The sequence below is a fragment of the Nicotiana tomentosiformis genome, chromosome 12, assembly GCF_000390325.3.
Source record: "Nicotiana tomentosiformis chromosome 12, ASM39032v3, whole genome shotgun sequence".
Taxonomy (NCBI): domain Eukaryota; kingdom Viridiplantae; phylum Streptophyta; class Magnoliopsida; order Solanales; family Solanaceae; genus Nicotiana; species Nicotiana tomentosiformis.
The window spans coordinates 12883215-12909842 of NC_090823.1; the positions used below are offsets into that span (position 1 = coordinate 12883215).

The 26628-nt window shown below is 36.4% G+C and overlaps 1 pseudogene; it reads right to left on the reverse strand.

The window, feature by feature from the left end:
- Nucleotides 1-3143: 3143 nt before the first annotated feature.
- LOC138902246 (mitogen-activated protein kinase kinase kinase 20-like) lies at nucleotides 3144-3962 on the reverse strand (annotated as a pseudogene).
- Between the last annotated feature and the right edge of the window lie 22666 nt (nucleotides 3963-26628).

Genomic DNA, 26628 nt, shown 5'->3' on the forward strand with positions numbered 1-26628 from the left:
GAGCCATTAACAGAGCTCGGGATAACTCTTATCATTGGTTTGACCATTTATTACGTCTTTCATTTGCTTAATCTAACGTCATTAATCACTTGAATTGAATTAATCCACATATTCTTAAAACCTCATATAAATTCAATTGTTATCCGTTTTTAAGGGTAAACAATATCAATATAAGCGAGCGATAAAACTTGAGCTCCTAAACAGGATAAAGGATAACAGTTAAGCTTCAATTGCTACCGTTAAACATTGAGCAAATCTTAATCCCAAAGCGCATTTAACTGGAAGTAGTGCGATACCAAAAATTAAAATAGCGATTAGGTAATGCGACTCATAAAGCGCAATCAAAAAATGCCACTCATTAATAATCACGATATATCGCAATTCGGGTACTATAAACACAATTTCTAATTGAGACTTATACGTCGCAATCTCCCAATGCGACTTATAGGTCGCAATTGAGAACTGCGACTTATAATCCTAGCGACTTAGGAAGGTATCAACCAACCAACTGTCAGGACATACATTGGACATTCATAAACCTAAGAATTTAGTAACAATAAAAGAAGAAGAAGAAGAAGAAGAAGAAGAAGAAGAAGAAGAAGAAGAAGAAGAAGAAGAAGAAGAAAGAGATCATGGAGAAGAAGATGATTAATGCAAATCTATAATTTTTTTCAAAAAAAAAAAAAGGCAGTCTGGTGCACAAGGTATTCCATGTTCACGCAGGGTCCGAAAAAAGGCCGCACCCCAAGGGATATGATGTAGACAACCTACCCTAATAGACACATTAGTGGTTATTTCCATGGCTCGAACCAATGACTTATAGGTCATACAGATACAACTTTACCTTTGTTCCAAAGCTCCCGTTTTATACTATAAAGTAAAATAAAGAAAACTACAAAATATAAACGAGGAAAATAATTTTATTTGATTGCAAAGACAGTTATATTAGGCTATGCTGCTATCATTATGGTTTATTTCTTCTTTTCTGACCACTTTTGCAAGAGCAAAAGCTTTTGTCAAGTGGGTTCAATTATAATTTTTATATAATATTTACGCTGCTTTAGTCACACTTTATATATATATATATATATATATATATAGTATTATTTTTTGATGAAGCAGGGTCGATTGAACCCGCTTAGCACCACGTGGATCCGCCCCAGGTCTTAATCCCAAAGCCACACCAAAAAATTAAAATCGCGAATAAGTAATGCAATTCATGAATAATCATGATACCTATGCATCTATATATCGCAGTTCGGAGACTTATAAATGCAATTGCCAACTGTGACCTATAATTGGTATCGATTGATGCAATTGACAAATACAACTTATACCTCGTAACTGGAGAATGCATTTGACAAATGCGATTTATAAGTTGCAATTCACAAATGCGATTTATAAATCACAATTGTGGCATATGCAACTCATGGCCTGTATTATTGTCGAGCACTTGCGTCTATACGTGCAAAAGAAATATGCTAGGTATACCGTGTTGCTTTGCCATTTTGACATAAAACATGTGATGTGAATACCTTTGTTTTCTAGTAAGTCCCAAACAAAGGATAAAAGGACATGAATTATATATATATATTTTTTTTCTATTCAGAAGGGACTTGTGTGAAAGTTCTATTTTTTTTTCTTTTCCCATTTCTGTAGCGCCAAAAGCTTTCTCAAATATGCATCATTGTCCTGTCGATTGATAGTTGAGAAATACTATTTTCCGGACAGACCTTTATACGTTAGGCCTATTTATCACTGTTGAAAGACATGGTTTAATGTACCATATGAATTTTTCTCTCATTTAGTTAATTATGCAAAAATAAAACAAATTGGGTCAAGTCTGAAGCATAAATTGGAAGATTGACAAGATGAAGTAAATAATTTCTAGCTCTCATGAGAATATGCGTGGGAGTTGTATGGTGATAAAGGTATTCTACCTTGTCAAAAGAAACTATAAACAAAAAATATGTCGTTTTTGTAATCTATAACTTTGGTGATAAACAAACATTTTCTACATTTAATAAAATTTTAAAAATGCTTATTTTATCGTAAATATAATGATAACCCCCGACTTTCTTTTTTTCTGGCAAAATATATAAAGAGACTTAAAATTGGCCTCAAATATCTATCTCACACTCCAACTGATATATCTCAACTTGGCACAAGTGTGTTTCATGGACACCACGAGCTGACATGGCAAAATGATTGATTTTCGCACAACTTTGGGTGTGTGAAAGCTCTTAAAATTATATTTTTATTTTATTTATTTCATATGGGGCCCACTTTCTTCTTCTCCAATTAATGCATAGTCACCTCCACTCTTCCGTCATCATCACAAACTCATCACCACGATCATGCTATCACCCCAACAAGAACAACACCAAATACACCATTCAATTAAACAGTATTATGATTTTTATGGCAGCCATAAAAATAGAGGATAAGCAAATAAAAGAGGCATTATTGTTTTCATGAATATGACCGGGCCTTAACCCTAGTTTGCAATCGTTGAGCCATAAGTGTAATCTGTCAAAACTTGGACGGATTGGATTGTCAATCTAGGAAAAGCACAAATTAACATAACTTAAGGTTGGGTCATTTTAAACTTATACATATAGTCCAAATTAATCAATAAGAAAAATTTGTCGAGTGAATTCAAAGTTGTTCAGTCTACATAATCTCATCAAACATAGAAGGTAGAAACTCTACCCTAAGCAAGGTCAATAGCTGCAGTGAAAACTCCATTTTTAGAAGGTAGAAACTCCCTTATAAGCCATCCAACTTGTGATCCAAAATAAAAAAGAAAGAAAAATAATGCCTTGGAGTGCGAGATAGATATTCGAAGCCTAACTTTGAGTCTCTTTATGTATTTTGCCTATTTTTAATATCATGATACTTTTTTTTTCTTTTCTAATCTATGTTGTCACTCACAATACACAATACAATAAATCATATAGATTGGTTGTGGTCACTATACAATTCTACCACGATGGCTAACTTTGGCAGCAGCTGTAGTTTGGTGTAGAAAGTGCTAGATAAACTTTGGCTTCAGGATCCTATTGCTAGAGGAAAAGCCACTATATATAGGTTTGAGCCATTGTGCTAATGCAGATGGAAAATATGTTACCATCTAGCCTCCATCAGAGAATGATCGTTGCTTTTATAAATGGAAGGAATGGATGCTTTAATAGCATATCAGCAGTCCATCGCGATCTCGGCTCCTTAACAAGACACTTTTTCAGAAAATCTTCAGCCTCTTTTGACAATCTTTTGTTCTGCAAATCCGGTGATCCCATTCCAATTTTGCACAATAGATAAACAACGTTGTTAGCTTCACTGCAATCCCATACTGTCTTCCCTGTAACCATCTCAAAGACAGTGCATCCGAAAGCCCAAATATCAGCTTCAGGTCCGTATTCGTTATCAAGAACTGATTCTGGCGCCATGTACATAGGTGTTCCTTTGAGTCTGTGCTTTCTTTTCTGACTCTTTACTCCTCCAACCTTCTTCGCGAATCCGAAATCAGCAATTTTGGCAACTTTATCAGTACCAACAAGAAGAATGTTATCTGGTTTAATGTCACGGTGAACAAAACCTCTTCCATGAATATGACTAAGCCCCAATAGAATCGATTTCGCGTACTGTTTTACCTCAAAATCTTGCAACCCGTGCCTTGAATTTTGACCAATCCGATCAGCTAAACTTCCAGCAGACGCGTACTCGAGTAACATGTTGTACAATATCTTCCCATCTTCTTCAGTAACATTAGCTCCGAAACATCGAATAACGTGATCACAATCTTGAAACTCGTGTAGTAATTCTCTCTCTTTCTATAACGACTTTGAACGCGAAAACAAGACAAATTTTACTGCGATTGTCGACGGAATATCAATGGAGAAGTTTGTTGTTGTTGCTGAAGTGACGATACCAAAACTGCCTCTTCCGATGGTTTTGCCTCTCGTCCATATTATTGGATCGCAGCCATTGAATCAATTTTTTTCTTGCTCTCAATAGTAATTGATAACCTGGTTTTTGTTTTGTTTTGGTAACTTTCTGTTATTGCTATACTTACTTATATATAAGTAGGAGTTACCTAGTTTTCCTTTTCCCTATTAACATATGATTACGTGTTTCTTGAGTTACAAGCTAGGTTTTTATTTTAGGGCCGAGAAACTAAAGTTGTAAAGTTTCCAAAATTTGTTTCTTTTCTCTTTTTCCTATATTGTAGTAATTTGTAACAAATGATTACCATTTTTACAAGTAATCTTACTAATAGCTGTTAATTAATAGGTACAAATTTGATGAGAAGTTCACGAATCTATATAAGGAATCTTTCCTGAACACTCATATTTTTAGGGCTATATTTCGCCGATGAAGGACATGGTTCAACGTAGCAATTGAATTTTCTTTCTCATTTATGCTTTAGCTATGCAAAAAGAAAATAAATTTGGTCAAGTCTCAATGTGATGACCCAAAATGTCATCTTTAAATTTAATGATTAATTATGTGATCTAAGCACTATTTACCATTACTCGAATCATTACCATCTTTAAATTTAGAAAGTTTTCAGGTGAAAAATGGATTAAAATGTGAATTAGAACTTTAAAACTCAACTGAGTTGACTTTGGTCAACATTTTGAGCAAACAGACTTGGATAGTATTTTGACAATTTTGGTAGGTCTGTATCGTGATTTGGGACTTAGGTGTATGCCCGGAATCAAATTCCGAGGTCCCTAGCCAGAGATATGGAATTTTGATGAAAAATTAAAAGTTTAAGTTCAAATAGTGACCGGATGTCAAATTATGTACAAACGACCCCGGAATAGAATTTTGATGATTCCAACAGCTCCGTATGGTGATTTTGGACTTAGTAGCATGATCGTAATTTTATTTGGAAGTCCGTAGTAGAATTAGGCTTGAAATGCCGAAAGTTAAATTTTTGGGAAGTTTGACCGAGGGGTTGACTTTTTGATATCAGGGTCGAAATCCGATTCTGAAATTTTTTATAAATCCATTATGTCATTTATGACTTGTGTGCAAAATTTGAGGTCAATCGGAATTGATTTGATATGTTTCGGCGCAAAATATAGAAGTTGGAAGATTTGAAAACTCATAATTCGATTCGATGCGCGATTCGTAATTTCGGCGTTGTTTGGCATGGTTTGAAGCCTCAACTAAGTTCATATTGTATTTTGGGACATGTTGGTATATTTGGTTAAGGTACCTAGGGCCTCGGGTGGATTTCGGAAGGTTAACGGAATGAATTTCGGACAAAAAGGAGCTGCTGGAATTTTTCTGCTGCATAAGCTGTTTTTGGACAGCAACCGGTGCAATCGCAGAGCTGACTTTGGAAGCTTATATCTCGAAATCTATAAGGAATCTGAACATTTTCAAAACATGAAAATTGTAGCTCTTTGATTCTAGTTTTCGGAATGATAAATCATTTATCATTCAGACATTTATACAAAATGTTATGATCGATTGACTGAAGCTGCTACTTCAGATTTTTGCTACAGCAGTGTGCATCGCCAGAAATTTCTGCTGCACAAGGCTGATTTTGGGAGCTTATATCTCGCAATCTATAAGGAGTTGGGCGATGAGCAAAACATAAAATTTGTAGTACTTTGTATCTAATTTGCAGAACTTTAAACCGTTTGGCAGTTGGAGTTGAGTACAAGAAGTTAAGATTGATACACTACAGGCTGTCGAGGAAGAGTTTGATGTTTTCAACATAAGCATGTAATGATCCAAAAGTTCATTTTTAGTTCTAGAGATCGAAATTCGATTTCGAGACTTTCGACATTTTGATAATGAATTATAGGAGTGATCTGGAAAGTTTGGTCTAATTTCATCAAGTCGCGATTGAGTTTTAAGCGCGAAATATGAGTTAATTGTTTAACGAGCGAAATTGGTATCACATTGAGCAAATGAGCTCCGAATTGAGTTTCGATTGAACGAATGGGTTTGTAGTTTTATTTGTGACTCATAGGAACAAGAATCGTCGAATTCCGAGTTCGTATGATGGAGTTAGAGCCTTTTTAGTGAAATAAAACTGCTGGTATAAATAGTCCTGGTGTGCACCTTTAGCGACCAGATGTGACACTTTTAGCGACGGGATTGGACTTTTAGCGACCGGAATAGTGTTTTTGGGGCAGAAACTTAAGGACCAAAAATGGTCATTTCCTTCATTTCGTTTTGGAGTTTTGGAGCACGGTTCTTGGGCGATTTTGAGGATTTCTTCAAGACTTCAACTTGGGTAAGTGTTCTATATCCAAATGTGATTATATTTCATAAATCCATGGTCATATTCATTATTTATTTCGGATTTAAATGGAAGAAATCAAGATTTTTCCAAAATCTTCCAAAAATAAAAATTTAAGATTTGGAGGTCGAGTTGTTATCGGATTTTGGTAAAATTGGTATGGGTGGACTCGTAATTGAATGGGTTATCGGATTTTATAAGTTTTGCCGGATTCCGAGATGTGGGTCCCACGGGAAAATTTTGAGCTAATTTCGGATTTTAATGAAAATGTAATATTTTCTTATGAAAGTGATTACTATAATTTTTGTTGACTGTATCGAATTAATTATGACTAGATACGAGTCGATCGGAGTCGGAAATTCGAGGAAAAAGCATAATATTTGGTTAAATTGGAGCAAGTCGAGGTAAGTGACTTGTCTAACCTTGTGTGGGGGAAATTTCCCTAGGATTGGTATTGATGTGATTATTTAAATGTGTTGAAAGTCGTGTGCACGAGGTGACGAGTGTGTACACGGGTTAAATTGCGAAAGATTATATTTTTAAATTGTGTAGATCAGTGTTGCGCATTTATTAAATTATTTTATCTTGTTATATTCTTCATCATTGATGTGAGATATATACTTCAAATTTGTTTGATCTTTTCTTACTAATTGTTTTACCTATTTAGTTGAAACTTGGTTTCTTTTATTCTGTGCATTATTTGAAGGTTGATTTTCTTTAAATTAAATATTATTAATATGAAGTATTTGACATTTTTAAACTTGATATTGAAGCAACGTAGTAAAGATTTTGAAATATTATTTTCCTAAATTATTTACTCCTGAATATTTTTATACTCATTGTGAGGGAGCCGTGAGCTCTTTATTGTGGAAGAATATTATTGATGAATTATTTTGACATGAGCTGTGAGCTCTTTATTGTGAAAAACTATTATTGATGATTTATTTTGGCATGAGCCGTGAGCTCTTTATTGTGGCAAACTATTATTGATGATTTATTTTGGCATGAGCTGTGAGCTCTTTATTGTGGCAAACTATTATTGATGATTTATTTTGGCATGAGCCGTGAGCTCTTTATTGTGAAAAAATATTGTTGTTGAATTATTTTGGCAAGTTAAATTTTTTGAGCACTTGAGGTGCAAATTGTGATATATTGTGATATTGATACGCATGCGGTGGTATAAGGTCTGGGTGTTGAAACGCATACGGTGAGATAAGGGTGTCTTGATACGCGTGGCTAGTAGGGGAACTACTAGAAGTCATGCGGTGTGATAAGGGTGGCTAAAACGCGGGATGCTATTTCGGAAAAAATATTTTCTTTAAATAAATTGTGAAGGCTCCCGCGGTGATATAAGAAAATGAGATATTGTGAATTTATTTATGATTTGGGACTACGAGGCGGTACCTCGGGAGTGCCCTTGTTGATATTGATTTATGGTCGTAGTTGCCTTTGATTATTATTGTGATTTTCATAAAGTTGAAGAAAATTCTGTTTTGATTTCCACGAGATATTATTTGCAATTATTTGGTGTCATTAAATGTGACATACTATTTGATTCATTTTCAATGTCATTTTATTTTACTACATTGATAAACATTTTACCATGCCATTATTATATTCCGGTAGGGCCTCACCTAACCTCGTCACTACTCTACCGAGGTTAGGCTTGGCACTTACTGGGTACCGCTGTGGTGTACTCATACTACGCTTCTGCACATCTTTTTGTGTAGATCCAGGTACATTTTACCAGCCTAGACATCATTGAGTTACCTGCGCACGGAGACTTCGAGGTATATCTGCTAGCGTCCGCAGACTCCGGAGTCCCCTTCTATCATTTTATGTTGCTTCCTTATATTTTATCTAGACCTTGACATATAGAGACATTGAGAATAAATTCTTAAAAGCTTGTGACTTATTTCTACCGGGTTTTGGGAGTTGAAATTGTTTGAATTGTAGTTTATTTATTTCAGATATTTATTATTATTTCGCATTGATAGGCTTACCTAGTCTTAGAGACTAGGTGCCATCACGACATCATACGGAGGGAATTTGGGGTCGTAACAAGTTGGTATCAGAGCACTAGGTTCATAGGTGTTATGAGTCACAAGCAGGTTTAGTAGAGTCTTGTGGATCGGTACGGAGACGTCTGTACTTATCTTCGAGAGGCTATGGAACTGTTAGGAAAATATTCACTTCTTTGATTCCTTATCATGCGGCATTGATTTAGCTTGAAACATATATCTCATATTCCTTTGTATCCACTCGTGTATGACATTGCGCACTCAATATCAGTTGTGCATCGATGGTTCGTGATGCCGCAGATGGACTACGAGGGAGCCAGAGATGCTCAAACATTACCTTAACGTGTGGTTGCGACTGAAGATGTGGGCGTATTGAGAGATCACCTAGTGAATCATGTGCGGGGTGCAACGGACATTGGCGTCTGGTTGATTTATATGAGTTATGAAGGTTATTATTGTGGATCATTGGACGTTGTGACCTATGACTTCACGCCGTCCACTATCAATAGGTGGATTGCGGGGTCATGTATTATATCGGTTTTGGGCCTGAAATATATATATGTGGTACTGAAAGGTTCCCTAAAATTTACACATGTTTAAGGCCTGAGATTTTGTAGAGGATAAGGTTGGGACTTGCGGTATGTCCGCCTCCTTAATAATCCTATACTTCAGTACCAAAGGCATTATAGAAACAACTCTAAATTTACAGAAGGTCTACTTAGCGTAGACGTCACGGTTGCGAATTTTGGGGTGCTTTGGAGGAAGTACAGTTGTTGACGAGATTCTGGACTATGTGATTCGTGCCAAGATTTGTCTGTATGTAGCTCTACTTTTGTGATCGTTATGTATAAATAGGGGTAAGGGTTACCCCAAAGAAGAATCAAAGAGTATGTTAAGAAATGGGTCAGCTCAACAGTGTTGAGTCAGCATAACAAAAGAAGAAATTTGCTTGGGAGAGATAATTCTCCACCAGTGTTCGTGGTAAGCCTATGAAGAGGGAAGACCAGCCAATACAACACCGCCCACTTGGCTCAGGCAGTCGTCCAGCCCAGTCCACACATCGGATTACTTGGGGTGATCTAGTAAGTTCTTTTAATGCACCACCGACATGAGTTCCTACAATGGTTATTCCAATTATCTGGCACAAACTCAATATGAGCAGCCTAACCTGCAAAGGGGTTGTTATGAATACGGTGATACTAGGCACATCATGAGAAAATTATCCCAAACTTGGGAGAGACATATTTCATTAAAGCACTCAGGCTACGTGCCCCATTGAAGTTACTACACCACCCACACGACTAGTTAGGGGTGGAGGACAGGCGGGTAGAAGGCGTCCTAGAGGTGAAGATTCAGCCATTGATATATTTTTTATGGTATGGTGGAGGTCGCTACATCAGTTGGTGTCGTTACATGTACGACCTTGATATAATATAAAGGAATAATTTTCTTAACTTGATTCGGATCTCAGTATCGAAACGAGTCCTTCTATGGTGCTCCACTTATGAGTGAGCTTCGTAATTCTATAATCTACTTATGTGTTTACTCCTGTTGGGAGATTCTATGGAGATAACTTCGCCTATCATTTCGTGTTGGTCACTAATAAGAGCTGCAAGGCTAAATGTGGCTTTTTGTTACTCATTTTGGTAAATTTTGATGTAAATTCCGAATAATTAATTGCAAATTGTGAATTATATGCCCTACCGGTGTGAGGTTCATTATGTGTTGTGATTTGGTGTAACCGAAATTATTTAAAAGGAGAAAATGGAAATTTTCAATTGGCACGATGTGCATATTACTTGTGATTCAGAACTGAGGACGAGATCCTCATATTTTTATATAAATTGATATGTTTAAACCGGGCTACGAGCTGCGGTGGAAGTTATATAAGGACGAGATCCTTGTGAGGAAAATTCTTGTGTTTAAGTTCTCCCTTGTGAAATTAAATTTGTACTATAGTACTAATAGGGAGTCATGCCTGTTAGGCTTATTTGAAAATTCTTATATGAAATTCTCTGTGCATAGTTGTCAAATTCATGTTGTAATTATTAATTTTTAACCTACGAGGTAGGTGCCCGCCTAGGTGGCGTTAAATGTGACTCGTTAATTCAGGTAAATAATTATGAAGTCTTCATGCCTCGCATCTAGTTATCAGTATTGTGAAGGTTTGCAACGAGATTTTTGTTAACATGAGGTTAAATGATGATTCTGTAATTGATTATGAATAACTATTAAGACCAAATTGATCCAAGAGGGTGCCCCATTTACAGGGTCAGATGAGTGTGAGTTAAGCTTTCAGAAGCTCAAGATCACTTTGACTCCGACACAAGCATTGGTATTACTTACATGTTCAAGGTTTTATACTATGTATTGTGACACGTCACGTATTGGTCTCGGCGTGATGTTGATGCAAGACGGTAGGGTGATTGCCTACGCGTCCAGACAGTTAAAGGTACATGAAAAAAAAAATTCAGTCCACGACCTTGAGTTAGCAGCTATTGTTCGTGCCTTGAAGAATTTGGCGGCATTATTTGTACGGTGTCTATTATGAGGTCTACATCGATCACCAAAGTCTACAACATCTGTTTAAACAGAAGGATCTTAATTTGCAGCAGCGGAGATGGTTGGAGTTGCTTAAGGATTATGATATCACCATTCTCTATCATCTTGGGAAGGCCAATGTAGTGGCCGATGCCTTGAGTCATAAGGCGGAGAGTTTGGGTAGCTTAGCATATTTACCGGTAGCAGAGAGGCCTTTGGTCTTGGATATTCAGGCCTTGGCCAACCAGTTTGTCAGATTGGATGTTTCCGAACCGAGTCGAGTTTTGTCTTGTGTGATTTCTCAGTCTTCTCTTTATGATCGTATCAAGGAATGTTTGTATGATGACCCCCATCTACTTGTCCTTAAGTACACAGTTCAGCACGACGATACTGAGGAAGTCACTATTGGAGATGAAGATGTATTACGGATGTAGGGCAGGCTATGTGTGCCAAATATAAATGGTTTTCGTGAATTGATTCTCCAGGAGGCTCACAGTTTGCGGTACTTCATACATTCGGGTGCTGCGAAGATGTAGCAAGACTTGAGACAACACTATTGGTGGAGACGGATGAAGAAAGACATAATGAAATATGTAGCTCGGTGCCTATATTGTCAGCAGGTGAAATATGAGCATCAACGACCGGGTGGATTGCTTCAGAAGTTGGAAATTCCAGAATGGAAATGAGAGCAAATCACTATGGATTTCGTTGTTGGGCTCCCACGGACTCGGAGGAAGTTCGATGTAGTTGGGTGATTGTGGATAGATTGACGAAGTCAGCTCATTTCATTCTTGTGATTACTACTTACTCTTCAGAGCAACTGGCTCAGGTATATATTCACGAGATTGTCAGATTTCACGACATACCGATATCTATCATCTCTGATCGGGGTACGCAGTTTACATCACGGTTCTGGAGGGCAGTACAACATTTCACCCTCAGACGGACGGGCGGTTCAAACGAACTATTCAGATACCGGAGGATATGCTTCGTGCGTGTGTGATAGATTTTGGGGGTGTTTGGGATCAGTTCTTACCACTTGCGGAGTTTGCTTATAACAACAGTTGCCAGTCAAGCATTCAGTTGGCTCCGTATAAGGCCTTGTATGGTAGGCGGTGCCGGCCCCCAGTGGGTTGGTTCGAACAGGGCGAGGCTAGGCTATTGGGTACAGACTTGGTTCAGGATGCCTTAGAAAAGGTTAAGTTGGTTCAGGATTGACTTCATACAGCCCAATCTAGACAGAAGAGTTATGCGGATCAGAAGGTTCGCGATGTTGCATTCATGGTTGGTGAGCGGGTATTGCTCCGGGTTTCGCCTATGAAGGGTGTGATGAGGTTCGGGAAGAAGGGCAAGTTGGGCCCTAGGTATATTGGGCCTTTTGAGATTCTTGAGAGAGTTGGAGAGGTGGCTTACAGACTTGCACTACCACCTAGTCTTTCTGCAGTTCATCCGGTATTCCATGTTTCTATGCTTCGGAAATATCACGGCGATCCGTCTCATGTGTTAGACTTCAGTTCGGTTCAGTTGGACAAGGATCTATCTTACGTTGAGGAACCAATGGCTATTTTAGATAGGCAGGTTCGAAAGCTGAGGTCAAAGAACATTATTTCCGTAAAGGTTCAGTGGAGGGGTCATCCGGTCGAGGAGGCGACTTGGGAGGTCGAGCATGATTTATGCAGCTGTTATCCACACTTATTCACCAGTTCAAGTACTTTTTCTAACTCCGTTCGAGGACGAACGTTTGTTTTAGAGGTGGAGAATGTGATGACCCAAAATGTCAACTTTAAATTTAATGATTAATTATGTGATCTAAGCACTATTTACCATTACTCGAATCATTACCATCTTTAAATTTAGAAAGTTTTCAGGTGAAAAATGGATTAAAATGTGAATTAGAACTTTAAAACTCAACTGAGTTGACTTTGGTCAACATTTTGAGCAAACAGACTCGGATCAGTGTTTTGACAATTTTGGTAGGTCTGTATCGTGATTTGGGACTTAGGTGTATGCCCGGAATCAAATTCCGAGGTCCCTAGCCAGAGATATGGAATTTTGATGGAAAATTAAAAGTTTAAGTTCAAATAGTGACCGGATGTCAAATTATGTGCAAACGACCCCGTAATAGAATTTTGATGATTCCAACAGCTCCGTATGGTGATTTTGGACTTAGTAGCATGATCGTAATTTTATTTGGAAGTCCGTAGTAGAATTAGGCTTGAAATGCCGAAAGTTGAATTTTTGGGAAGTTTGACCGAGGGGTTGACTTTTTGATATCGGGGTCGAAATCCGATTATGAAATTTTTTATAAATCCATTATGTCATTTATGACTTGTGTGCAAAATTTGAGGTCAATCGGAATTGATTTGATATGTTTCGGCGCAAAATATAGAAGTTGGAAGATTTGAAAACTTATAATTCGATTCGATGCGCGATTCGTAATTTCGGCGTTGTTTGGCATGGTTTGAAGCCTCAACTAAGTTCATATTGTATTTTGGGACATATTGGTATATTTGGTTAAGGTACCTAGGGCCTCGGGTGGATTTTGGAAGGTTAACGGAATGAATTTCGGACAAAAAGGAGCTGCTGGAATTTTTCTGCTGCATAAGCTGTTTTTGGACAGCAACCGGTGCAATCGCAGAGCTGACTTTGGAAGCTTATATCTCGAAATCTATAAGAAATCTGAACATTTTCAAAACATGAAAATTGTAGCTCTTTGATTCTAGTTTTCGGAATGATAAACCATTTATCATTCAGACATTTATACAAAATGTTATGATCGATTGACTGAAGCTGCTACTTCAGATTTTTGCTACAGCAGTGTGCATCGCCAGAAATTTCTGCTGCACAAGGCTGATTTTGGGAGCTTATATCTCGCAATCTATAAGGAGTTGGGCGATGAGCAAAACATGAAAGTTGTAGTACTTTGTATCTAATTTGCAGAACTTTAAACCGTTTGGCAGTTGGAGTTGAGTACAAGAAGTTAAGATTGATACACTACAGGCTGTCGAGGAAGAGTTTGATGTTTTCAACATAAGCATGTAATGATCCAAAAGTCTATTTTTAGTTCTAGAGATCGAAATTCGATTTCGAGACTTTCGACATTTTGATAATGAATTATAGGAGTGATCTGGAAAGTTTGGTCTAATTTCATCAAGTCGCGATTGAGTTTTAAGCGCGAAATATGAGTTAATTGTTTAACGAGCGAAATTGGTATCACGTTGAGCAAATGAGCTCTGAATTGGGTTTTGATTGAAAGAATGGGTTCATAGTTTTATTTGTGACTCATAGGAACAAGAATCGTTGAATTCCGATTTCGTATGATGGAGTTAGAGCCTTTTTAGTGAAATAAAACTGCTGGTGTAAATAGTCCTGGTGTGCACCTTTAGCGACCAGATGTGACACTTTTAGCGACGGGATTGGACTTTTAGCGACCGGAATAGTGTTTTTGGGGCAGAAACTTAAGGACCAAAAATGGTCATTTCCTTTATTTCGTTTTGGAGTTTTGGAGCACGGTTCTTGGGCGATTTTGAGGATTTCTTCAAGACTTCAACTTGGGTAAGTGTTCTATATCCAAATGTGATTATATTTCATAAATCCATGGTCATATTCATCATTTATTTCGGATTTAAATGGAAGAAATCAAGATTTTTGCAAAATCTTCCAAAAACGAAAATTTAAGATTTGGAGGTCGAGTTGTTATCGGATTTTGGTAAAATTGGTATGGGTGGACTCGTAATTGAATGAGTTATCGGATTTTATAAGTTTCGCCGGATTCCGAGATGTGGGTCCCACGGGCAAATTTTGAGCTAATTTCGGATTTTAATGAAAATGTAATATTTTCTTATGAAAGTGATTACTATAATTTTTGTTGACTGTATCGAATTAATTATGACTAGATACGAGTCGATCGGAGTCGGAAATTCGAGGAAAAAGCATAATACTTGGTTAAATTGGAGCAAGTCGAGGTAAGTGAATTGTCAAACCTTGTGTGGGGGAAATTTCCCCTAGGATTGGTATTGATGTGATTATTTAAATGTGTTGAAAGTCATGTGCACGAGGTGACGAGTGTGTACACGGGTTAAATTGTAAAAGATTATATTTTTAAATTGTGTAGATCAGTGTTGCGCATTTATTAAATTATTTTATCTTGTTATATTCTTCATCATTGATGTGAGATATATACTTCAAATTTGTTTGATCTTTTCTTACTAATTGTTTTACCTATTTCGTTGAAACTTGGTTTCTTTTATTCTGTGCATTATTTGAAGGTTGATTTTCTTTAAATTAAATATTATTAATATGAAGTATTTGATATTTTTAAACTTGATATTGAAGCAACGTAGTAAAGATTTTGAAATATTATTTTCCTAAATTATTTACTCCTGAATATTTTTATACTCATTGTGAGGGAGCCGTGAGCTCTTTATTGTGGAAGAATATTATTGATGAATTATTTTGACATGAGCTGTGAGCTCTTTATTGTGGAAAACTATTATTGATGATTTATTTTGGCATGAGCCGTGAGCTCTTTATTGTGGCAAACTATTATTGATGATTTATTTTGGCATGAGCCGTGAGCTCTTTATTGTGGCAAACTATTATTGATGATTTATTTTGGCATGAGCCGTGAGCTCTTTATTGTGAAAAAATATTATTGTTGAATTATTTTGGCAAGTTAAATTTTTTGAGCACTTGAGGTGTAAATTGTGATATTGATACGCATGTGGTGGTATAAGGTCTGGGTGTTGAAACGCATGCGGTGAGATAAGGGTGGCTTGATACGCGTGGCTAGTAGGGGAACTACTAGAAGTCATGCGGTGTGATAAGGGTGGCTAAAACGCGGGATGCTATTTCGGAAAAAATATTTTCTTTAAATAAATTATGAATGCTCCCGCGGTGATATAAGGAAATGAGATATTGTGAATTTATTTATGATTTGGGACTACGAGGCGGTACCTCGGGAGTGCCCTTGTTGATATTGATTTATGGCCGTAGTTGCCTTTGATTATTATTGTGATTTTCATAAAGTTGAAGGAAATTCTGTTTTGATTTCCACGAGATATTATTTGCAATTATTTGGTGTCATTAAATGTGACATACTATTTGATTCATTTTCAATGTCATTTTATTTTACTACATTGATAAACATTTTACCATGCCATTATTATATTCCAGTAGGGCCTCACCTGACCTCGTCACTACTCTACCGAGGTTAGGCTTGGCACTTACTGGGTACCGCTGTGGTGTACTCATACTACGCTTCTGCACATCTTTTTGTGCAGATCCAGGTACATTTTACCAGCCTAGACGTCATTGAGTTACCTGCGCACGGAGACTTCGAGGTATATCTGCCAGCGTCCGCAGACTCCGGAGTCCCCTTCTATCATTTTATGTTGCTTCCTTATATTTTATCTAGACCTTGACATATAGAGACATTGAGAATAAATTCTTAGAAGCTTGTGACTTATTTCTACCGGGTTTTGGGAGTTGAAATTGTTTGAATTGTAGTTTATTTATTTTAGATATTTATTATTATTCCGCATTGATAGGCTTACCTAGTCTTAGAGACTAGGTGCCATCACGACACCCTACGGAGTGAATTTGGGGTCGTGACACTCAAGCACGAAACGGAAGATTGACAAGTCTAAGTAAATAATTCGTGAAATTAGTATTCTTTGTTCTAGCTCTCCTAGGAATATTCTACCTTGCCAAAAAGAAAAAAGACCTATAAACGAAAAATATTGCTAGGGTATACTATAAACTATGCATTTTGTTATAGTATTTTTTATGAAATAGTTATTTATTTATTTATTCAATTCAATAAAATTTTATTTTAAATAGGTCATGTATTTGTTGTGTGTGCTTTGCATATATAGTAGATGATTTAGTGTATATAATTGAGCTTATACACAGAAGATTAAATCATCGGTTCTTATAAGTCATAAAGTTTAATGTCACAATTTATTGACAAAGTTGCACAAACCGCCAGAATAACGTTGTAGCACAAGATTAAATATAATTTATCTTGATTATGAGAATAATTTAATTCCAACTTCTTGTACTTATACTCTAAATCTTGATATAATTATTATTAGTTGTGCATGTTATTTATTGTTTTGATTTATTAAAAGCAAGATTCTTTAACAAGCCTGGTAAATTGGACAATAGTAATATAGGGAGAAATTCAAAAATAGCCAGATTTACAAGTGGTCATTCAAAAATAGCCACAATTTCAAAAGTAATCAAAATTTAGCCACTTTTCATGTAAAGATAATATACTGAAACTCCAGTATATTATACTGGAGGTCCAGCATAAGTATACCCTAACTCTAGTATATTTATACTGGAGTTCCAGTATAATATACTGGACTTCCAGCGTAATATACTAGAGTTCCAGTATAATATACCGATCCAGCATAATATGCTAAAAGTTCATACACAGTTGCTCCAATCTCCAGTATATCATACTGGAACTTTCCGCGTGTTGGAGTTCCAGCATAAAATGATGGAAGTTCATACACAGGTACATCGATCTCCAGTATATTATGCTGGAACTTTCCGTGTTACAGCAAAATAGTGACTAATTTTTAATGACTTTGCAAACGCTGGCTATTTTTGAATGACCAGTCCAAAAACTGGCTAACCCGTGCTATTTTTACTAGTAATATACTTACATTGACAAAATAATAATTAGTTGACAGAATCCATATCTCGACTTTGAGATTGATAATATACCTTTTTGAAAGCTTATAAAGCTTTATGGATAAACCCGCCCAGTGAATTTTGTATCCAGGGCATAAAATAGGCTAATCAAATGTCTAAAGGTAGTAATCGATATATAAATTAAATTGTCAGTAATTTAAATTGATTGATTAATATCTGAATCTTAACACGAGGAGTTAAATGAGATTTTATGAAAGAATTTTGAAATTAAACTAAGGAGTACAATTACGAATTTTTAGTGAAATAATTCGCAATTTACTACGGTTGAAGTTAATTTCAAATTTTCGAAATTAATTCCATAATAGGGAGCCTTGTTAATAAAATTCTATGGTCCCTACTGTTTTGAACTTGTGCGTGTATATATACATGGGTTTTTCTGCCGCAGGGATGGCCGAATTTTTGGTGCTTTTTTTTCTCAAATATCGCTCATACTAAATTTATTCTTTCTAGATACTATTTGAGTAATACAGTAGAAGACTACGAGACGTTAGGAGATTGTGATCGTGTTGGTCATGGCATTTTAATTAAGTTGTTCTGGAATTGGAGGCTAACATAAAAGACGTACTTAGTTCACGCTTCAAGAGGTAACTCGTGTAAACTCCATATGTGCTAATTGTTCAATTTATACGTGAACTTTCTAAGGGAATCAAGCCAAAACGTAGTTCTTTACATTTGTATAATTCCAATCAAAATTGATAATCAGCATCCTTCCGGTAACTTTCTTCTTTTGTTGCATCTGCAATTCAACAACTTCATTGGTTTTAGCTTATCCATCTCCGTACTATTGCGAAAATCATCAATCAATCGATCACTTCCTCTAGCAATTTCTATAAACAAAAGTGGGTTGAGTTTCTTTTTTCTTGTCTGCTCAGATGAAAGGAAAGGATGCTTCAATAGCATATCAGCAGTCCATAGCGATCTCGGCTCCTTAACAAGACACTTTTTTAAAAAATCTTCAGCTTCTTTTGACAAACCTTTGTTCTTCAAATCCGGTGATCCCATTCCAATTTTGCACAATAGATAAACAACGTCGTCAGCTTCACTGCAATCCGACATTGTCTTCCCTATAACCATCTCAAAGCCAGTGCACCCAAAAGCCCAAATATCGGCTTCAGGTCCGTACTCGTTATGAAGAACTGATTATGGTGCCATGTACATAGGTGTTCCCTTGAGTCCGCTCTTTATTTTCTGACTCCTCACTCCAACCTTCTTCGTGAACCCAAAATCAGCAATTTTGGCAACTTCGCGAATGTTATCCGGTTTAATATCAAGGTGAACGAAACCTCTCCCGTGAATATCACTAAGCCCCAAGAGAATCGATTTCACGTACTGCTTTACCTCAAAATCATGCAACCCTTTCCCTGAATTTGATTGTCATTTTGTGCGGAAGAAGCTTGAGATGGTTTGATTTCTCTTCATATCATCTCCTCTTCATCTCAACTGGCCGATATTTTCACTAAATCCTTGTCTGGTGTTCCACACAATCTTGCTGGGAGTTCTCTCACCCCAAAGCTTGAGGGGGTGTTAGAATAGATAGCACAGATGGCCCAATTGATAGACGTGCTGAAGTCCCAACATAGTAGCAATCCCAATATGTAAAGGCCCACTGTTTATTTAGTTGTATTCTTTTTGTATAAGGACCGGGTATTACACTTGTACAGATACCTTTTTAATAATGAATGAAGCTCATATTTTTTTCAGATATTTCTCTCTCGAACATTCTAGGGTTCGTCTAACCAAAATCCTTCAATTTCTCTCTTTTCATTTGCAAATCTCACATGGTATCAGAGCGAACGTTGTTGGTTCACTACAAGAAAATAAGGCTATGACGACATTTTAAAAATGTCGCCATAGATCACATAAATGTCACAAAATGCTTAACTGACATTTATTTTACACTTAAAATAAATGTCGGAAATTTCGATGTCGGGAAATTTCCGACATTTAAATTAGTGTCGTAAACTAATTAGTGACATTTGTTTTACGACATGTTGTCAAATGTCAATGAGATGTACTCTCGACTCATCTTGCTTGCGACATAAAATAGAAATGTCGGAAAATATGTCTCCTCAATAGTTTTTCTGTTTTTGGTTCCTATATTAAAATAATATAATGAATTTTAAAATTCTTCATGATCAAATAATTATTTGATATTTCAGAACACCATACACCACAAAAATGAAACAAATAGCCACTTCTGCATACTCTTTTTGTAATGAACTACGAACTGTAATTATCAAAATATTGTAAGCAACATAGTAATACATAATTGTTCTCAAACAAATGTAATTTTTTTTTATACTTCTCTAAAATAAGTTAAGATCGTCTATAGTCTAGGCGAATAATAATCAGCAATAGGGGACAAGATCTATCTCTAAACTTAGTTTCAAGCATTTTTTATCTTGCTCGTGCCGTGTTGGAGAATATTACTCAAAACCAAATCTTTCATAATAATCGACTTTCCGTCATAACACTGGAACAACATCGAAAGGGGTTCTTGATTGATCGGCTAGCTAGAAGCCTTCCTTGAAACAGATCGTTACCCAAGTTGTGTATCCAGTACCACAACCTAGGTCACTGATCTATAAATCCAAACTTGTTGAACCTGTAACTCGTTAAAACATAAACAAACAAAAAGATAAATAATACCCCCCTCTTGAGAAAAAAGATAGCTAACAAGTTGATAATAATCCTAAAATTCAGAATACCTTTTTATGTCCTTCCCCAATTTCATATTTTCTTGGCTTTTGCAAATGGAAATCTGGATGTTTTCAAGGAATCCCAAATCAATCGTGAGAAAGAGTTGAGGAAAGGTGAGAGGCGGTTAGGGTTTTGAAAGAAAAGAATTAGAGTGAGGCCTTTATTAAGAGTTCCTAATTTGTTTTTCAGTAATAGTCTTAAAATTTTCTTAATATCCACCTATCACATTTAAGTTACAAATGCGGTAAATTTTTCATTTTTAGTTCTAAATGTCACTAAATTGTACTTTATTGTGATTTAAGATCAAAATCAAAATTATTATTTTTGTTATCGTTTTTTTACACTATTCTGTCGTTATTGTTATGTCAATATTTTAAACAAGCTTTTTATCGACATTTACTATCACTAATTAAATATAAAAAATGTCTTTTTTTCTTGTACAAAGTACGATTTAACAGTTAAAAAATATAGTAAGATTTTCAACATTAGATGTTGTATACGGTCGAAATCGGGCATGTCAGATATCTTAGGCACGAGGAGCTGCCCCGAGGGTAAGCTCGCAATAAACCAGGCTCGAGCTCAATGGCAAAGTACGGATCACGAAGATCGAAGTACTCGCTGAAGATTGAGATCGAGCATAAACAACTTCGAGTAAGGCATAATAACGGAATGGCGAGATATTAGCAACTGACCGAAGATCTCGGAAGAAATCCTGGAACAGATCAAATCAAGCAGTTATTGACGTCAATCATGGGATTTATTTTCGTTATTATATTTGTACCTTATTTAGGATTCCTCTACTATATAAAGAGGGACTACATTTATTTGTAAGGGGCATTGATTCACTGATAAAAATATATAAAAACACTGCTCTCTATTTTACTTACTATCCATTACTGTTCATCATTGTTTATCCTCTATTCTTTACTGTTCTTCTTACCCAACCTCGAGACCATCTTGAATTGAGGTCGAAAGCGTTGCTAGAACACTGGTTTAATTTATTTTACTATTCAGATTATCTATTCAATTCCTTATTTGTCAATTGGTATTGGATTAAATCACGTATCCTTAAAACCACTAAATAAGTTTAATTGTTAATCGGAGCGGGTGGTCGATAGTGAACCGACGAGACTCGGTCTTGTTTAAAAAGTAGCGGAGGAGGATCACGATCCCCCACAATGATGGATGGATTTGCCAGAGGCACACATCATACCTCTTGCAAAAGTCTAGAATGATCGGGTCCATCAGGCCCAGTGTGAAGGGATAAGTGTAAACACTTAAGTACCCCTCCACGTGGGTAGTAACGGCTTCCTCGGGCCCAAATACTACTACGTTCTTGCCTTTCCAATTGCAGTCCTTACAAACTATGAGAAGAATATCTTCAGTCATAGAACATATGTACCTCGAGACTCCTTCACCTTGGTCCTGTTTGCATGAACGCTTTTAAGGGAGGCTCGGCTGCGGGTTCATTAGCAACCACAACAAGGGAAGCCATATCGAGGGAGACCACTTCAGGGCCAACCGCTTCAGGATCAACGGGCGGTTGAGAAGATGAAGAGGCAACTTTTTGAGGAACGATTTTCGATGGTTTGGCCATTGTCATCTGGGGGAGTGTTTGAAAATTTGAATAAAGAATGCAAAATTTTGGAAAAATGGGTTTTGAAGATGTAGAACACAATATGAAGATTTGAAGAAAATTTGGGGGAAAATCTAGAGATTACTATAGAAATTGAAGAACAAGGATGAAGATATGAAGGTTTGAAGAAGGTTTGATGATGACTGGAAAGCTCGAAGGTAGTAATTTAGTCAAAAAGTAGAAAAAGAACAAAGGAAGGAAGCTTTTATAGGGAAACAACTGACGCTGCACATTCGAGGCAACCTGCCGATGAGTGACACGTGTCCGAAATCAGAACGATGCGACTGACGGGACAGTTCGGCTCCCTCGTCATAACGTACGAAGGAAGGAACCGGAGTCATCTGTCGTTTTCCATCATTTCGGCAAGCCTACTCTCTAAGAAACAAGGAGACTATCTGTATACGGATAAAACCGAGTCCAATGAGCACCCCGGTTTCCCAGTGAGGCAAACGGAGCAGGAACGTGACCGTAAGGAATCGGAGTCAGAGCGAGGAGCCCCTCATATCGGAGCTCGAGCAAAACACCTGCCCTCGGGAGCATCGGGACCACGTCCTCCGGGTCCGGTTCGAGCCTCAAGACTTTGGAGAGAAATACCAAACAGCTGCACATGACTAACAAAGGTCCGTGATGTCCGTGACGAACTGGATATCACGGAGTGTACCTCGGCCCGTATCGGCAGAAAATCAGTGATTAGCGAAACGGAAGATTTTTACCTTTCTTAGAATTGTACGTAGGGTAAAACTCACCTATTATATCAAGGGAAAAGCTTATTATTCATAGAATACATTGTAACATGCATACCAAGGCAATTTACTCCTATTCTCTATGTTTCTAAAAGTTATTCAAAGTTCTTATTTTTGTTCATAAGTTCCTCATAAGTGCAAGCTCAGAACCGAAGGCAGGTTCCTCGTTGAGCCATTAACAGAGCTCGGGATCACTCTTATCATTGGTTTGACCATTTATTACGTCTTTCATTTGCTTAATCTAATGTCATTAATCACTTGAATTGAATTAATCCACATATTCTTAAAACCTCATATAAATTCAATTGTTATCCGTTTTTAAGGGTAAACAATATCAATGTAAGCGAGCGATAAAACTTGAGCTCCTAAACAGGATAAAGGATAACAGTTAAGTTTCAATTGCTAGCGTTAAACATTGAGCAAATCTTAATCCCAAAGCGCATTTAACTGGAAGTAGTGAGATACCAAAAATTAAAATAGCGATTAGGTAATGCGACTCATAAAGCGCAATCAAAAAATGCCACTCATTAATAATCACGATATATCGCAATTCGGGTACTATAAGCGCAATTTCCAATTGAGATTTATACGCCGCAATCTCCTAATGCGACTTATAGGTCGCAATTGAGAATTGCAACTTATAATCCTAGCGACTTAGGAAGGTATTAACCAACCAACTGTCAGGACATACATTGGACATTCATAAACCTAAGAATTTAGTAACAGCAAAAGAAGAAGAAGAAGAAGAAAAACAAAAAGAGATCATGGAGAAGAAGCTGATTAATGCAAATCTATTGTTTTTTTCAAAAAAAAAAAAAGGCAGTCTGGTGCACAAGGTATTCTATGTTCACGCAGGGTTCGGGAAAAGGTCGTACCCCAAGGGATATGATGTAGACAACCTACCCTAATAGACACATTAGTGGTTGTTTCCATGGCTCGAACCAATGACCTATAGGTCACACGGATACAACTTTACCTTTGTTCCAAAGCTCCCGTTTTATTATTTTTTTCGAATACAAATTTATTGGATAGAAGGAAAATATGACATTCTTTTTGACAATTTTACAGAATGCATTATTGCCAAGCATATGAAAACTTGTTTGAGATTTCTTAGTGAACTAATTGATTCTGACATGATCCAAGAAAATAAATAGAACATGACTCTACAATACATTGGAAAGAATGTACTACAATTGCTAGCCAAATTTACTTGGCAAAAAGCTTCTTTGTACAGATTGTTCAATTATAAAGAGAACTAACACACAATTGTTTTTGTTTAATACAAGGGGCTGGACCTTATCATCTTTTGTTTCTAACAGGCTGCCTCAGTACCCCCAAACTAATCTCCTAACGGGATCAAGCCAGTTATTTGAATGCCACGTGCAATATACTATAAAGTAAAATAAAGAAAACTACAAAATATAAACGAGGAAAATAATTTTATTTGATTGCAAAGACAGTTATATTAGGCTATGCTGCTATCATTATGGTTTATTTCTTCTTTTCTGACCACTTTTGCAAGAGCTCAAGTGGGTTCAATTATAATTTTTATATAATATTTATGCTGCTTTAGTCACATTTTATACATATATATATATATATATATAGTATTATTTATTAAGAAGTGGGGTCGATTGAACCCGCTTAGCACCACGTGGGTCCGCCCTAGGTCTTAATCCCAAAGCCACACCAAAAAATTAAAACCACGAATAAGTAATGCAACTCATGAATAATCATGATACCTATACATCTATATATCGCAGTTCGGAAACTTATAAATGTAATTGCCAACTGTGACCTATAATTGGAATCGATTGATGCAATTGACAAATGCAACTTATACCTCGTAACTGGAGAATGCATTTGACAAATGCGATTTATAAATTGCAATTGTGGCATATGCAACTTATGGCCTGTATTATTGTTGAGCACTTGCGTCTATTCTTTCCATTATGGTTTATTCTTACGTCTCATTCTCCAAATTTGGTGATTGCTTGGGCAAGTGGTTGCACATGAAATGATTGGACATTCATATCATAAATTAAGTGATTCGCAAATATATATTGTACTTTAATTTGAGAAGTGTAAGCTAGTACGTGCAAAAGAAATATGCTGGGTATACCGTGTTGATTTGCCATTTTGACATGAAACATGTGATGTGAATACCTTTGTTTGCTAGTAAGTCCCAAACAAAGGATAAAAGGACATGAATTTTTTTTTTTTTTTTTCTATTCAGAAGGGACTTGTGTGAAAGTTCTATTTTTTTTTCTTTTCCCATTTCTGTAGCGCCAAAAGCTTTATCAAATATGCATCATTGTCCTGTTGATTGATAGTTGAGAAATACTATTTCCCGGACAGACCTTTATACGTTAGGCCTATTTATCACTGTTGAAAGACATGGTTTAATGTACCATATGAATTTTTCTCTCATTTAGTTAATTATGCAATAATAAAACAAATTGGGTCAAGTATCAAGCATAAATTGGAAGATTGACAAGATGAAGTAAATAATTTCTAGCTCTCATGAGAATATGCGTGGGAGTTGTTTGGTGATAAAGGTATTCTACCTTGTCAAAAGAAACTATAAACAAAATGTCTATAAAAAAGAATGGAAGTGAAATTGAATAGAAAATGAGCGTTATAGTATTTGGTGGAAATTTATGGAGAAGATGTAGTGTCATGTGTGATTGCAACTCACGTTCTAACTTTGGCAGCAGATGTAGTTTGTAATAACTATTAACTCGTGTGATGTGAGAAAATTTTGGTGTAGAAAGTGCTAGTTTAATTTTGGCTTCATGTTCCCATTGCTAGAGGAAATGCCACTATATCTAAGGTTTAAGCCATTTTGCTAATGCAATGACAAATATGTCACCATCTAGCCTACGTCGGAGAATGATCATTGCTTTTGTAAACCATGTCAATTGCTTTGGATAGCTGTTTAGTAATTAGGCCTCCTTTTGTTTCCTTAGTTACAATAACTTTGTAGGAACCAATTGCTGAATTTACTTGGCAAAACCTAATCTTTTGTCGCTTGAAGAAAGAATTTTCATGTTTTGCACACATTAAAAATAGAATGTAGTCACTATTAGCAAAATTCTATTTGCAAAATAGCCTCTCTTTCAAGAGAACAAATTGATTGTTTCATGATCTAAGAAGAAGATACAACATATAAATCTGCAAGATATGTTGAAAAAGAGAATGTACTCACTGTTAGCAAATAACTGCCTTTTTGTACAGATTGTTCAATACTACCAGAAAATATAAGCACAAAATTGTTTTTGTTTAATACAAGGGGCTGCACCTGATCTCTTTTTTTCTAACAGGCTGCCTACGTACCCCGAACTAATCTCCTATTTAGAGTTGGTTTTGGTTTTAAGAGAAAGCATCACTCATTATCTATAAATAGGACAACTTTGAAGAATTGTTCTATGCTCATTGATACAAGTCTTTGAAAGACTTAAGCACATAAGAGTGGTTTTTGAGAGAGAAGAGAGAAGAAAAGTATTTGTTTTGCTGCAGATTTGTTTATTCCGACCAGCCAATTTCAAATCATCTTTCCCGATTCGTTAACCGTTGGATCGGGCTGACATTTTGACTGAGTATTCGTAACATTTTGGTCTTAGATTTGAAAGGTGGAGATCTGAGTTGGACCCTGTAACTTATGATTTTGAGCCTCAAACAACAGTTACTTTTTTGGGGATTCTCCTCTTTCTTCAATTGATTTGTTGTTGCTATTGTTGCTCCGTATTTGGCACTTGTTGTGTAGTCAATTTGGAGAACTTTTGTAACCCTCTTATTGTTATAGTGCAATTTTTTGGATCTTTCTGATCCCGTGATTTTTACCTTCGATTTGAAGGGTTTTTCACGTTAAAATTTGGTATTCTTTATCTTCTTTATTTTCGGGTTTGCCTCTTCCTCGACATAATAATATCAGAGCCTTGGTTATTTATCCGAGTTTTTACGGAATGGAGCCGAATATGAGCGGATGGTATGTTTAAA